Source organism: Crocuta crocuta, unplaced genomic scaffold, assembly GCF_008692635.1.
Source record: "Crocuta crocuta isolate KB4526 unplaced genomic scaffold, BGI_CrCroc_1.0 scaffold338, whole genome shotgun sequence".
In the NCBI taxonomy this organism is placed as follows: domain Eukaryota; kingdom Metazoa; phylum Chordata; class Mammalia; order Carnivora; family Hyaenidae; genus Crocuta; species Crocuta crocuta.
The window spans coordinates 105,947-121,676 of NW_027529183.1; the positions used below are offsets into that span (position 1 = coordinate 105,947).

Here is a 15,730-nt window from a genome sequence, read left to right on the forward strand (position 1 = left end):
AGGTCGGTGGGAAAAAAAAAACAGCCTTTATTCAGGGTCTGGAAAGTTTGAAAAGTTTTCCTCCTCCTCCTCCTCCTCCTCTCTGGTGCTGTGAATATTGTGACAGCGGCAGCGGCAGCAGCGAGAGCGGAAGACATTAGAGACCCGAAAAATAAGGGAAAAATTAATATAAATTCGGTTTTGAGAGTAAACTCTCCGCATTTTCCACCAAAACATCCCAGAGGAAGNGGTAACTTTGCCCCTTTTTCAAACGAGGTTTTTCTTTTTTGGAGAAATGAATTTGTTTTTGCCCTTTCCTCAGGTGGGCGAGTCGGGGTCGGGGTGCGGGGTCTGCGGGGAGGTGTGAGCCCTGGATGTGTGGCTGCGAGGGGGGGGTAGGGGGAGGGGGTGCTAAATGAAAGCAGGAGATCTGCACAGAGCAGGGACAGCTTGTTGTCAGTATCATAAACAACCAAAATGGAGGGAGAACTCAGGCATATAACCAAATAAAAATTTTTTAAAAATCGCAAAAAAATCCCTAAAAATCCGGGATGCTCCCCCTTTTCTCGCTAAAGGTAAAAGTATGAACCGCCTTTCCCCTGAAGTCCATTTTGACTTTGCAGGGACCAAGGAGTTAATATTTATTTATTTTTTAAAACTTTCGAAGGGCAAAAGCCTTTTATAACTCAACCGACAATGAGAAAACGTGAAAATCCGATGCAAGAGAAGGAGGGGGAGGGAGGGGGGAGGTGGTAGTGCAGAAACTGCTAAACTTATTGGTAATGTGGAGTGATCTGAGATAAGATAAACACTATATTTGCTATTTTATAACTCTCTTTTAATGATCTTTTGGGGGTGGGTTTTTTTTTTTTTTTTTTTTGGTGGAGAAAAAAGTGATGCCATTTTCTTAATGGAGTTAATATGTGTGATTGGAAGAATAAACCTTTCCGGCTTTAGATTGCATTTTCGTCGCATTTATGTTTCAGGTTTTATTAGTGACTCCCTCCTTTCTTTAAACTGGGCTCTACAGAGGAGGGGTAGAGAGGTGATGTTGCACAGAGAGACTGGAGTGCAAGACTGGAGCACCTTTTGGGGAGGGGTGGGGAGTTGCTTGGATTCTCCCTTCCTGGCCCGTTTGCTTCACCTGTTCATCCCTAGCAAAGAGTATTAAGCTGAAGTTTTCTGGTTTTACGTACATAAAAGGATGGTGCCTCTTGCATCACATGGAAGTTAATGGGAAAGTGCTGCTGATGTTGGGTTCCACGTGGGATATGGGACAGAGGAGGGCATTTTAAAGGGACAGCTTCTCTTTTCTTAGGACTTTCATCACCTACACAGAATCCCTGCCTGAGGACGAAAGGCAGAGGTGCTGGGAGGGTGTGGCGATGGAAGAGGCTTCTTTTTCCATGACTCAAGGGCACCCACCTTTAGGAGGGATGGAGGGAAAGGAGGGATAAACAGGCTCCCCAGAAGATGGATATTGTGTAGACTAGTTTGTATCCAAGCTGTTCTTTTGTGTAACAAGCCTCCCAGGAACTTTTCATGTTACATTGCTTTGCTTTGGACGCGGATTTTGGAAGGATTTGTGGAAAAATGGAAATAGTTTAAGGTGTGTGGTGTAATGGTATAGCATTATTGAACAGTTATGAATTCTGTGCAGTAAGATCAAAGGGCTGTGTATGCCCATAATGTGATTTTACAGCCATTTTGTAAAAGCTGTAAAATACCTAATATTCAATTTGGCTTAAGGTACATTGAGGACTTCTGGTTGAAAACTGCAGACAGAGTGGTGGAGATTTTACACTGTAAGCAGTAGGCATTTCTTGAAGGGAAAAAAAAAAGCACATGCACCAACCCCATGGAAAAGTTTACATATACCCATTTTTAAAGCTCATCCTATACATGGGCTGGAACTCTGCTACTTTGAAACTAAAAGGTTTTTAAAATCCCTAGACCATGTCAGTTTGCATCTTTTCAGTGAAACTTATTTGTGTTATTTAACAGGAGATGTTTACTGATCATAAACTACTCCCGACTCTCAACCGGCATTTTCGCAGTATTTTCAGAAATTAAAATGTGTCCATTGTTAGCTGTCCTCTATTTGAGATTAAGGTTCATCTCAAATAGAATTTACTTGCGCTCCGTTTTCCACAGGCATATGGAGTTCTGAAATCAATGCCTGTGGCCCTTGGTTTTTATGAGTTATTGCAATGGATTAAAATTAGAGCTGGATTTTTAGACTTCTTATACAGAAGATTTTTTTTTCTTTCCATCCTGTACAAACAGATTATTATTTTGAAGCCCATTGTATGTTAACATGTGTCCACAGCAGAACCCCTATCTGCACCTTTCTGTAAATACCTCCCTAACAGGGACAGGAGGAACAGGAGGTAACACTGCATTGCATCGGTGCAGTGTTTGAGTACATCATCTGTGGTTTCTGATTTTGGAAGCAATTACAACTTTCTAAGAACTCATTAAAAATTATTCCCAAGAACCACTGGTAAATCAAAACTGATTGGAAAGTGATTAAGCTATCAATGGGAAAGCGTAACTTCCCCCAAGTAATCATAGAATATTTTTAGAACCTTTGAAATTTATCTTACATTTTCATTGTGTTTGCGCTGGAGACAGTTACCTAAAGCATCAGTAGTCAGAATTAGGCTATGTGTTTAAAATCAGTGAGACTTTTACATCTTGAATAGCTGCCACTCTGATAAACTGGGTACTAATATCAATAAAGTCAGGTTCTGTAAAAGCGAAGGAAAAATATTTCAGCCACTTATATCAGACTACTGGGGTTATTCAGTTTGTGTGGACACTTCAAGTTATGATTAGTTCATTGTCAACCTAAATAAAAGTGCTGGTATTGTGATTTTATTTTCCTTTCCCACAAAGGGTGGTATAAAACTTCCTTCGTGTTTGGGTTTTACACAATTGGCTACTGATCTGCTTTAGAAAATACACTGAGAGTGTACAAAGTGTAAAATCTGTAATTCCTGAGAGAGTGTTATTTAGGTAGGGCATAGCATAATATCTAATTGGAATTGGTTGTATTGAGCTTTTTAAATGTCTTAGATACACTACCTCTGGAACATAACTTTTTCTGAAGCTACCACCAAATTATACAAATTTACAGAAATAATCTAAGGATGTTGTATACTCAAACTCTTTATTTCAGTTAGAATTAGAGAAATCTCCTAGTCTGAGATTCTTATTTGACATTTACATGCCTAATTCTGCTCTTTGAGATTCTATAAGGAATTTAGCCGCTGTGGAAGATAATTTATAAATTTGGAATACTACTACTGGTGAAATTCTCTATCTGTATATTTATTATAACCAAAATATTTTAATAAACAGATGTCTAACAGCTAAATAAGTTAGTGAATTTGCTTTTATCAATATAGTTTAAAAAGCTTTAAGGATACTCTGTGTTTTAATATCCTACAAAGGTGGGAATTTTTTCCTTCACTTTTAACACAATCCTACACATTTTGATTGGTATTCTGGAAATTTTCCCTTCTGAGGATTAAATTGTTGTTTGCTAAAGGAAATGTAATTCTCCTGTCTTTGACATCTGAAACATATATCTATCTTTTTAAGTTTTGTTTCAATAATCATTTGACTCTTGAGCTGTGTAATCAAAATATTGGTTCCTTCTAGGAATGTTTTAATATTCTTCATTTAGAATCCTGTTCTATGGAAAATTAAAATATATAAAAAATGACCTGTTTCACACACATTCACATACACACACACACACACACAAACACACAGACACACACAGCCAAGAAAAAAGTTTTACTGAATGAGTTTACTTACACTGCCTGGATTACTTTTTCCTTTTTATGTGTTTCCTATAAATATAAAAATTTTCCCTTTGTATTGATAATATCTTAGATTCTTTAGTTATTTGAGTAAGGGAAGAGTTTCAGAAGAAGGAAAAAACAACTGAATGTGACCAGCAAAATCCAAGATAGTGAATATGTTAAAGATAAAAAGGCTGTAAATTGTCCCTTGAGCCATGTTTTAAATGTTTCAAGAACCTGATAAACACCTTTTCTGGAACACCAAGTACTTGGAATAGGTATCAGCCACTGCAAAAAAACAAAAGTGGATCTATAATTTCTTTAATTTAAACAGGAATTAATGTAGGCAGCATATTTAACCAATTAGTAAGTGTTTAGGTAGTCTTGTAAAAGTATTTACAAATAAGTTAAGTGTGAGGGCAGGGTACATCAGATTGATAAACTGTCAAGTTACCTCTGATTTTAGAATTCATGTGTGGGAATTCTTTTCCATTTTACCATCACACCGCTTTGGAGGTAACTGATTTTTACTTTTTGCTTTTAATTTCAGTGCCCAATTTTTTTTTGAAATGCCTGAACCTGACATCTCCTGTATTACTGCTTTTCCTTCCTAACGGGACAGCTTTTACATTTCATTTGCAAATTTAATTTTCAAGCTTAATTCGAGAAATTAAATGAAAATGTTTAGATCATAATATTTCATCAAAGTGTGGGTGTGTAGTTATTAGCATTTGATGTTATAAGAACCATAGTAAGTGCAAAAGCCTGCTAGAAGTTATGACACAGACAGAACTGGATTTTTACTTTTAAACCCCCTGGCCTGCTGTCTGGTGGTGTGCATTCTCCTCACTTGGGACACCTGTCCCTGCCTCCTCTTTCCGGAGTGGCATTGAGAAGGACATGGCTGCAGGGAACTGCCATGGGTCCTTTGACATTTTGGTTTTTTGTGTGTCTGGCATTTTTGTTTTGTGTGTGTATTGTTGTGTGTTGTCATTAAGGTGCAAGGCTTTTGCTTTTGTTAAATTTCCCACGCTTCTCAGAAAACAGAAATCCATTTTTATAAAACAAATAATTGCTCATCTTAAAAAAGTGAAGTGGTGTGATACTACATTAAAATTGTTAGTGTTTAAAAGTCCCTGGATGTCTTGTAAACAGAGTTACTGCGGGATCATGGCATTAAAACTAACCACAGTGTGTGTGGGGAATTGGAGATGACTGCCTAAGAAATGTGTGTGCGTACGTGAAATGAGTGAATTTGGGCAGTTGTGTCCTAGGTTAATAGGACAAGCAATTGGCTTGAAATGTTTCCCTGCAGTTTTTTTTTTTTTTTGAAGTGAATTTTTTTTTCCCAATCTAAAACCCTAAAAAACCTAGAACTGTCAAGGTGTTAGAAAGACTTTTAGGTGCCTTTTAAAAATAAGAGTTTAAAGCCTGACTGTGTGTAACAGGAACATAAGAATGGACTAAAATGCCCAAAATTGGTGGGAAAGAAAGAGATAGATGAGAATTTCAGAATAAAATAAAATCATGGTAAATTTTAAAATGGACCTATGTGAATAAAGAATAACTAACTACTGAGCAAAAATAATAAATTTAAACCACCCCCAAAAAAGAGAGAGGCAAACACTCTAAGAGAGTGTTTTTAATAAAAATTGCTGGCTTTATGATAACCTTTTAAAAGTAGGTTCCCCCAGAGCCTTTCCTCTGTATCTTCTTAGATTTGAAGCAAACTAAATTAAATTCTAAGAGTAGTTTGTAGTGGGTTTTTTGCAATTCTTTATTTTCAAGGAAGGAAAAATTATTTTCTTGCTATTTTTAAAAGATGTTAAAAGATTATTTTAAATGTGTACCTAAGTGAAGTGTTCTGAAAAATCTTAGAAAACATTGCAAATTATTCTCTCCATTCTTCATCAGAAACTTTAAAGCTTTCTGTTAGGTGAATGAAACAGATTTTTAAAACTTAGGCTAAGAACAAGGTACTTTGTGGACTTTTTTTAGGGCAATTTAAATCATTTCCTACAGACATAAAAGCATTTATAAAGCTTTTCACAAGGCAAAGATAAGAGCATTCAACAAAGTTCTTAATTTCTGGAATGTTTTTGAGTGTATGCTGACAGTTAAAGGAAAATTTTCCTTCCTGTTTATTAAGTAGCAATTGATTTTCTGAAGGAGGATCTGGACGTACTATAGTGTTATGTTCTGGTGTAGAAGTTTCCTTTAGCATGGGAAGATATTTTGAGGGTGTAGGGGGCATCTTTTCCAAAAGGGCGACCAAATCCTCTACAGGTTGTAAATGGTGATCTGCCCTTGCGCAGCCTTGAACTCTACCTTTTTTGAGAACGAGAGACTCCTGTTAGACTTTCAGTTATCAGATACTTGAATTATTGTCTCAAGCCAAAATTGAAATTCCACATGTACATATTGATTACTTATGATAGCCTAGCTTTTACAGAGTTTCTGAATATGGGAATATTAATTCTCAGATTCAGTGCTACAGCTAAAGGGTTGCCATCAGGGTTTTTTTTTTTTTTTTTTAAATTTCTGTCTTTTTAATCAGTAGTTAGGCATTAGAGCCTTTAATTTTGAGATATATTTTTGGAGACTGTTAAACTAGAAGTCAATCAGAGAATGAAGGATTGAGCTCCTTTGGCTAAAAGACAAGCTGAGAAAATGTTTTCATCAGTTTTGTTCGCTAAGATATGTTAGTAAAAAGTTGATTGAATCGTTTTTGATCAGAAAAATTTTAAGAAACGGAACCTGGAAGCTTAAGGTAGTTCAGACATTCAGGTTAAAAATAACACCAGTTGAATTTTAGTCTGCTACATTTTCTCAGTAATTTGATTTTATTTGCTTGTGCCGTCTTAAAGCTGAAATTACATAGTGCCCACATCACTACCCGCCATGCCCTAAAAGAACGAGAATATAGGATTTTTTAAATCCACTATAGTCAATGAAATTAAACTACAGTTTTATTTAAGGGTAATATTATCTTTCTTCAGCTTTTTGTATTTCCTAAATATAATTTCAGTAACTGTTCCATTCCAAAGCAGAGATGTTAGCTCCTTTACTTTAAAATGGAATTTGTTCTAAATTTGCAGCTTATGAGGGTTGTTTCTTTATATAGCTAAATAAGAACTATTATAACCTTAAAAATAAATATTAATATGACCAGTATATGTGATTATACACTACACTTCGATTATGAATTTGCTTTCCTTGTATTTCTAACCTTATTTTCTAAGTAAATCTGAGAAAGTGTTTTTTAGGTGTTTTTCTAATTTGTTATTGTCTGAGGTTCTTTAATTGGGTCAAATTTCAACCTTGCTTATGCTACTCTTCTAATAATAATAGTATTTTATTTGGAAGTCACTATTCAGATGCTTGGGGTTTCAGCTCTAAACAGAATTAGACAAAGAAGAAAATAGGTAGGTTGATTAAACCAAGGGGTAGGAGAGCTCTGGTAGTTCTTATTTGGAAGAGTTTAAAACGTTTCAGAGGAGGAAAATGCCTCAATACAGGGCACCCTTCTAACAGCAATGGGTGATATTGTATGCTTTTCTTTTTCTGCTTCATGAAATTTGAACATCCTCAGAGCTACTGTCATACAAACAAATAACTGATTTAACTATGCCCTGTGTACATGGGTCAGGCTTCGCTTTTAAGGTAATTTGCTGTACTTTTCTTTTAAGAAACATTTGTAAGATGAATGAATATTCCTTAGCAATAATTTTGCATACATTACATTTTAAGAGGTTATACATGTAAAATATATTATCCTAAATCAAAATGAATCTGTTTATCAAGTAATAGATGTAATTAGACACAAAATGATGAAGGCTTTAAATATGGACATAACTTGATGTACTGCTGAAATTGGAATTTTCACTGAAAGCTGTTTCTGTACCTGAATTTATTTTTGTATGCCTAGAAGTTTGTAAACAAAGTGAGTGCATATAAATCTGATGCTTTGTAGAAGTTCAGAAATGTCTGACAGTGTGTATCTATTTTTCAAATACAGGCACAAAATTACTTAGAAAATTATAGTTTGATTATTGCAGTTATTTTTGAAGGAAAAATGGTGACAAATGGGTTAGTACTGGTTTTGTCTGTGTCAGTTGAATATCCACTGCATTTGAAATTTTTAATCATTAAGCATTTAAGACTCTTAGAGATATTTCAATTCTTTTTAAGTAGTGTTACAGCTGTTTTCCTGAGAAGTCTCCCTTTTTGGACATTAAAACATAATTAAAGCAATTATTTTAAAACTTTAACTGCCTTTAGTTAATAACTGCATTCTTGTTCCCAAGATCATATTATTCTTAAAAGAAGTTTCTGTCTTGAAGCACTTTTAATCATAGCTCAGGTCATCTTTTTAAAATATGCACTAGGTTTCTCTTGTTTCTTCAGGTAGGCATTTATCGCTACGAACTTCCCTCTTAGAACTGCTTTTGCTGCATCCTATAGATTTGGTAGGTTATGTTTCCATTTTCATTAATCTCTTTTATTTCTCCTTTGACCAGTTGGTCATTCAGTAGCATATTGCTTAATCTCCACATGTTTGTGAATTTTCCACTTTTCTTCATGTGATTAATTTCTAATTTCATACCATTGTGGTTGGAAAAGATGCTTGATTTTATTTTAATCCTTTTAAGACTGTTTTGGGGGTCTAACATATAATCTCTCTTGGAAAATGTTCCACGTGCACTTAAGAATGTTGCTTTTGTTGGAATGTTCTCTGAATATCTGTTAAGTCTATCTAGTCTAATGTGTCGTTTAAGGCCAATGTTTCCTTATTGATTTTCTGTCTGGATGATCTAGCCATTGATGTAAGTTAGGCAGTAAAGTCTCTTACTATTATATTCCTGTTTATTTCTTCCTTTATGTCTGTTAATATTTGCTTTATGTATTTAGGTACTCCTGTTTGGGGCACATATTTACAAATGGTATATCTTCTTGTACAAATGAACAAACCTAACTTTACACCTCAAGGCACTAGGAAAAAAAAAACACAAATGAAACCCAGTAGAAGCAAGGAAATAGCTTGCTTATTAAAGGATAAATAAATGAAATAGAGACTAAAAGGACAATAGGAAAGATCAGTGAAACTAAGAGCTGATTCTTTGAAAAGATAAAATTGACAAACCATTAGCTAGACTCACCAAGAAAAAAAGAGAAGACTCAAAATGAAAAGTGGAAAAAGGAGATGTTAAAACTGATACCACAGAAATAGAAAAGATTATGCCAGAGTACCATGAACAATTATACACCAACAAATTGGATAACTGAGAAAAACAGATAAATTCCTAGAAGCATACAATCTACCCAAACTGATTCATGATGAAATATAAAATCTGAACAGACCAATCAGTAGTAAGGGGATTGAATCACTAAACAAAAATTTTCCAAGAAACAGAAGTCCAGAACCAGATGGCTTCACTAGTGAATTCTACCAAACATTCAAAGAAGAATTAATACTAATCTTCCTCCAGCTCTTCCAAAAATAGAAGAAGAGGGTACTCTTTCAAAATTATTTTATGAAGCCAGCATTACTTTGATACCCAAACTAAACAGGATGCCACAAGAAAAAATTATAGATTAATATCCTTGTTGAACATAATATAAAAATCCCCAGCAAAATGATAGCAAACTGAATTTAACAATACATTAAAAGATTCGTATACCATGATCAAGTGGGATTTATTCCAGGGATGCAAGAATGGCTCCACATCCATAGATCAGTCGAAATGATAACCACATTAACAAAACTGAAGGATGAAAACCAAATGATCACCTCAGTAGATGCAAAAAAGGCATTTGAAAATAATTCCACACCCATTCGTGATAAAAACTGTCAATAAAGTGGGTATAGAGGTGATGTGCCTCAACATAATAAAAGCCATTTAGGGCAAGCCCACAGCTAGCATCATACTCAGTGGTGAAAAACTGAAAACTTTTCCTCTAAGATCAGGAACAAGGCAAGGATGCCTAGTCTTTCCTCGTGCATGCAACATGGTATTAGACGTCTTAGCCAGAGAAATTAGGCAAGAAAAAGAAATAATAGGCATTTAAGGGGCGCCTGGGTGGCTCAGTCGGTTAAGCATCTGACTTCAGCTCAAGTCCTGATCTCACGGTTTGTGAGTTTGAGCCCCACATTGGGCTCTGTGCTGACAGCTCAGAGCCTGGAGACTGCTTTGGATTCTGTGTCTCATTCTCTCTCTGCCCTTCCCCTGTTCACTTGTGCTCACTTGCTCTCTCTCTCTCTCTCAAAGATAAACATTAAAAAATTTTTAAAAAACAAGATAAGAGACCTTTAAATTGGAAAGAAAGAAGTAAAACTGTCCACTATTTGCAGACAGTGTGATATTATATATATGGAAACTCCATCAGTGTTATGCTATATATGGAAACGCCATCAAAAAGCCGTTAAATTTAATAGTCAAACTCAGTGAAGTTGCAGGATACAAAATCAATATACAAAAGTCTATAATGTATCTATATGTTAATAACGAACTATCAAAAAGAAATTGAGAAAACATCACCTTTTGTAATTACATCAAAAAGAAAACCTAGGCATAAATTTAACCAAGGAACAGAAAGACCTATATATATTGAAAACTAGAAAACATGAGAGAAGTTGAAGAAGATAGAAACAAATGGAAAGATATCCCATGCTGATGGATTAGAAAAATTAATATTGACCAAATATCCATACTGCCCAAAGCAATCTATGTATTCAGTGCAATCCCTATTAAAATTCCAAGGGCATTTCTCATAGAAAGAGAACAAACAATCATAAAATTTGTCTGGAACCACAAAAGATACCAGAGAGCTGAAATAGTCTTGAGAAGAACAAAGCTGGAGGTGTCAAATTTCCTGATTTCAAACTATATTACAAATTTATAGTAATCAAAACAGTATAAAAAAAAAACCAATATGGTATTGGCATATAACACACACATAGAGCAATAGAACAGAATAAAGAGCCCAGAAATAAACCCACACACGTACCACCAGGAGGGGCCGAGAGTACAATGAGGAAAGGACACTCTCTTCAATAAATGGTACTGGGAAAACTGGGCAGCCACATGCAAAAGAATGAAACCGGACCACTACCTTATACCATACACAAAGATTAACTAAAAATAGATTAAAGACTTGAATGTAATACCTGAAATGGGGCACCTGGATGGCTCAGTTGGTTAAATGTCCAGTTCTTGATTTGAGCTCAGGTCATGATCTCCTGGTTCATGAGTTCGAGCCCTGCATCGGGCTCCGCACTGGCAGTGTGGAGCCTGCTTGGGATTCTTTCTCTCCCTCCCTCATTGTTCTTCCCTCACTTGTGCTCTCTTTCTCTCAAGATAAATAAATAAACTGTTAAAAAATTTAAAGAAAAGAAGACCTGAAACCTTAAAACTCCTATTAAAAAAAATAGTAAGCTCCTTGGCATAGGTGATGATTTTTAAGAATCTGACACCAAAAGCAACAAAAGAAAAAATAAACAAATGGGAGTACATCAAACCTAAAAGCTTGTACACAGCAAGAAAACCATCAACAAAATGAAAAAACAACCTACTGAATGGGAGAAAATATTTGCAAATCATTTATCTGATAAGGGGCTAATGTCCAAAATATATATAAACTCATACAGCTCCGTTGCAAAAACAAACAAACCAAAAACCTAAACAATTCAATTAAAAAACGGGCAGAGGATCTGAATAGACATTTTTCCAATGAAGACATGCAGATGACCAACAAATACATGAAAAGATGCTCAACATCACTAATTATCACAGAAATGCAGACCAAAACTACAAGGAGATAAATATCACCCCACACCTGTTAGGATGGCTATTTAAATACGACTAAAAATTACAAGAGTTGGCAAGGATGTGGAGAAAAGGGAACCTTGCTCACCGTTGGTGCAAATGGAAATTGGTACAACCTCTGTGGAAAATAGTATGGAGGTTCCTCAAAAAAGTAAAGATAGAAGTACTGTACCACCCAGCAATTCCACTTCTGCGTATTTATCCAAAGTAAACGAAAATGCTAACTTGTAGGAATATGTATGCCCCCATTTACAATAGCCAGGATACGGGAACAACACACACACACACACACACACACACACACACACACGCACGCACTGGAATATTATTCAACCATAAAAAAGAACGAAATCTCACCATCTGTGACAGTATGGATGGACCTTGAGGGCATTATGTTAAATGAAGACAGAAAAAGACAAGTGCTTTATGATCTTTCTTATATGTGAGAAATTAAAAAAATAATAATAAAACCAACCTCATACATACGGGGAACAGATTAGTAGTTGCCAGAGGCACAGGGTGGGGCAGGGGTGAGAGAAATAGATGAGCTGTTTTTGTTTTTAATTTAAATCCATTGGAAAGAACCCCGCAAAACAGCAACAGAAGTTGTGTGTGTGTGTGTGTGTGTGTGTGTGTGTGTGTGTGTATGTGTGTGTGTACGTACACACACTTTAGGTACAGCTGCTCCACTTAAGCACTGGGTCTAATGTGGTTCTTAAATTTAATGGTACTCAGTTTACCTTTTATCAGTGCCGGAAGAGGAAGGGAAAGTTTGTTTTGAAAAAAGTGCAATTGATCACATCCAGAGGCTGACTCATAAGAGCTTTTCTAAGATGCAGGATACCTCTGCCAGAATTAAAAGGAATTTCTTAATTAAAACCAAAATAGCCGTGTGTCTAAGAAGTGTTTTCATCATCGGATTCCGGGCACACTTGTGTGTGGCTGCCTGGGCCATTCAAGTGCTCTGCCGTTGCCTGCGTTTTGTTCTCAGTGCTGCCACCCTGTGTATGGCAGTGCCTCTGTACCGCATGCATGAATTTTCTGTGCTTTCTATCCAGCGGTAACGTCCAAAACCACTTCTGAAAACGGAGCATACGTCTTACAGTAAATTCTAAAGGTACTTGAGTATGCCGTGCTTCTGTATCTAAGGCCGCACTACATCTAGATTTTTGAAGTTACACAGTTCGGAAGTGTGGCATTCAGCTGCCAAAAATGAAATTTGGGGACTTTTAAAGGTAAACGCCTTTATCTCTTTCATCGATCACTTCACTAAACTAAGGTGGAGCCGTACAAGTGTTTTTAAGCTGGCTTGAAATTGATCAAATAAGAACACAGAGGGTTTGATCCTTTAAAGATGAGAGCTATTATAAGATGTTTTATTTTAGCCAAGTCTTAGTTAAAAGTTCTTAGTAAAAAAGCAAAACCAAAATGAGCACAAAAAAGAGACTGTTTCTGTTTAAAAGAAAAAGAAACTTAACTTGATTGGTCAAATTATTCCCCGAATCATTAGCCAACATGACTTTTAAATAATATCACCCAAAATGTTTTGTGTATTAATGCCATCCGTCCGTTATAAAGGACTTTGGCTGGAGAGCAGTATTTTCTTTTACCTATATTCTCTCATTGTATTTATACCACAGTCTTGTAAGCTCAGAAGTGCAGGCATGATGTAAATGCAAGGGGCAATGGTGACTTCCGAAACCAGAATTCTGTTACTTTGTATATGTAAGTCTTTAGAATGGACTGTAAATAAGTCTGGCCGTGTAAGCTAGTTATGGTACATTAATTTGCTAGTGTAAACCTAAGTTATATCCAGATTGGAACCTATATTTTTATTTTAAAAAATTGTAAAGATGAAATTTTCAGTCATATGGTTGATGCTAACTCAAGTTAGAAAGTGCTGCATGCCTACTTATTTTTAAGGCATATGTTGGAAATTAGGGGGGGATTATAAATTTGCTAAGTTAAAGGAGATTTCAAAAAACATAAACCTAAACTTTGTTTTATAGGATTTAATGACCTCACCAGGTGTAGTCTTACCAGTTTTTGCTTTAAAGCACATTTATAACAAAGCCATTCAGCATCAGAATAGTATCTCTTTTTGAATTTTTGAATGGTTGTCGTTCAGTAAGCGATGTAATTCTCTATTATGACCATTGAAAATAGTGCCTCGTTTAGTTAATTTCAGATATTAGGCTTCGGAGACAGAAGTGTCACTGGTGATATTACCACTCAGGAGAACTGAAAGAATTTAGTGGCATCCCAGGTCCTCCCAAAGTCCAAGTTAAGTTCCAGATCCCGAGTTTGTTATTCATGTGCTTACCTTTGCAGACTTCGGGGATTTAGAGCAACACCCCACATTTGACTGTGCCCAAGTTTTGTTTTGTTTTGTTGTGTTTTACTTTGGCCAGTCCCTGCAGTGCGTTTCTCACATACCCAGCCACATCGTCCCTGTCCAGCAAGCCCCTTCTCAAACCATCTACTTCTTGAAGTTTCTTTATTCTCCAAATGGGAGCCAGAATTCGGAAAGGTGCTTCCTACCCCTCTTAGGGCACGTATACTTGCCTTCTACCTTTCCTTTGTTTTTCCTTCACACCTTGTGGACGGCAGGTTGATGTATGAAAGGGAACACAGGCAGTGTATCTTAAAATGCAAAACAAAGGGCGCCTGGGTGGCTCAGTCAGTTAAGCGTCCAACTCTTGATTTCAGCTCAGGTCATGATCTCATGGTTCTCGAGTTCGAGCCCCGCATCAGGCTCTGCCCTGGCAGTATGGAGCCTACTTGGGATTCTTTCTCCCTCTCTGCCCTATTCTTTCTCTCTTTCTCTTAAGAAATAAACTTTTTTAAAAAATGCAAAATGAATGGTATAGACTGTAAAAATCATAGGTACTCTGAGGGGGGAAGAGGTGAACTTGAGGTGGGCTTTCAGCAGGCCTGAGTTAAGAATGGGCAGAAAGAAGGGAGGGCCTTCAGGTGAACTGAATGGTTTCAGCAGAGGTGAGGGGGCAGAAGTGTGCTGATTGTCGCGGGCCGGGAATACCAGGCCGCCTGCGGTCTGACTGGAAGGGGTGCTGTGTTGGGGGCAGCACCAGGCGAGCCTGGAGAGGTGTGCTGATGCCGGGGTGCCCGCAGCCTTGATTGCCAGCCCAGGGAGTTTGCGCTCTGTGCTGTAGAAGGCGCTGTAGCTTTGTGAGGAGGGGACGATGACTTAGGAGAGTAACGTCCCTTCCGAATCCAGAAGAAATGGAGCCCGTGGGTGCGAGAAGAGAGGTACAGACGTGTCACTGTGGCGCAGACTCGAAGCAGTGGGCCGCTGCTGTGCACGTGACTCAGAGCCTTGTCACTGGTCCCACGCTCACTGGCAAGTTCGAGATACACATTTTCAAAGGCCTTTTTTGACATAGGTGCCCGGATGGAAGCGTGGCTTCTCAACCCCTCAGCGTCCCCAAAGCTAGCAGTTCAGACTCCAGTAGTTTTACTTACGGCCCTGCCATTCCTTCAGACCCCCGGTCCCTTCGGTGGGGACTTCTGATGGGGGCCCAGTCCTTGCACTGTAGAGACATAAAACCTCCGCGGGCGTATCAAGGAAGAAGTGGCTTGACAGCAGTAGATCGATCCACAGAGGAGGTCCTAGAGCAGCGCATGGGAGGGGAAGACGAAGAACAGGGAGGGTGACCTGGGCTTGGGGCACGTGCCGGGCCCTGACCCGGGACTGGAGTGAGTACAGGATGTCGGGGTGAGCAGAGTGATGGCCGACGAGGCTGGAAAGGGGGACTGGGGCGAGGATGTACCAGACCGTGAATGCCACCCTGAAAGACCTTTATGCTTTGAGAATGAGCCCCCCTGAGAGTCACAGTGGGGTCTTTAGTGCCCCTTGGCTCAGCCCCCTCCTCACTGGTTCTCAGTCCTCACACCCTGGGCCCCCGACCCTCGCACCGGATAACCTGCCCCGTCCGCAGAGAAGACCGGGGCCACCCACGCCGCTCCCCGGCCACCCCTTCCTTACCTCTTGCTTTTCCGGAAGAGTCCTGTGGGTAGGCCACGCGTTAGCGGAGCCGCGGGGAGCTGTCTAGGGGAGGCTGGGCCTCGTGGCCTTGGGAGGCATGCATTTGT

At 38.0% G+C, this 15,730-nt stretch overlaps 1 protein-coding gene across 3 annotated transcripts in view; it reads left to right on the forward strand.

Annotated features, from left to right (window-relative positions):
• Positions 1-15,730, forward strand: part of PLAG1 (PLAG1 zinc finger) — a 46,771-nt gene that overhangs the window by 463 nt on the left and 30,578 nt on the right. The gene's annotated exons all lie outside the window — the stretch shown is intronic.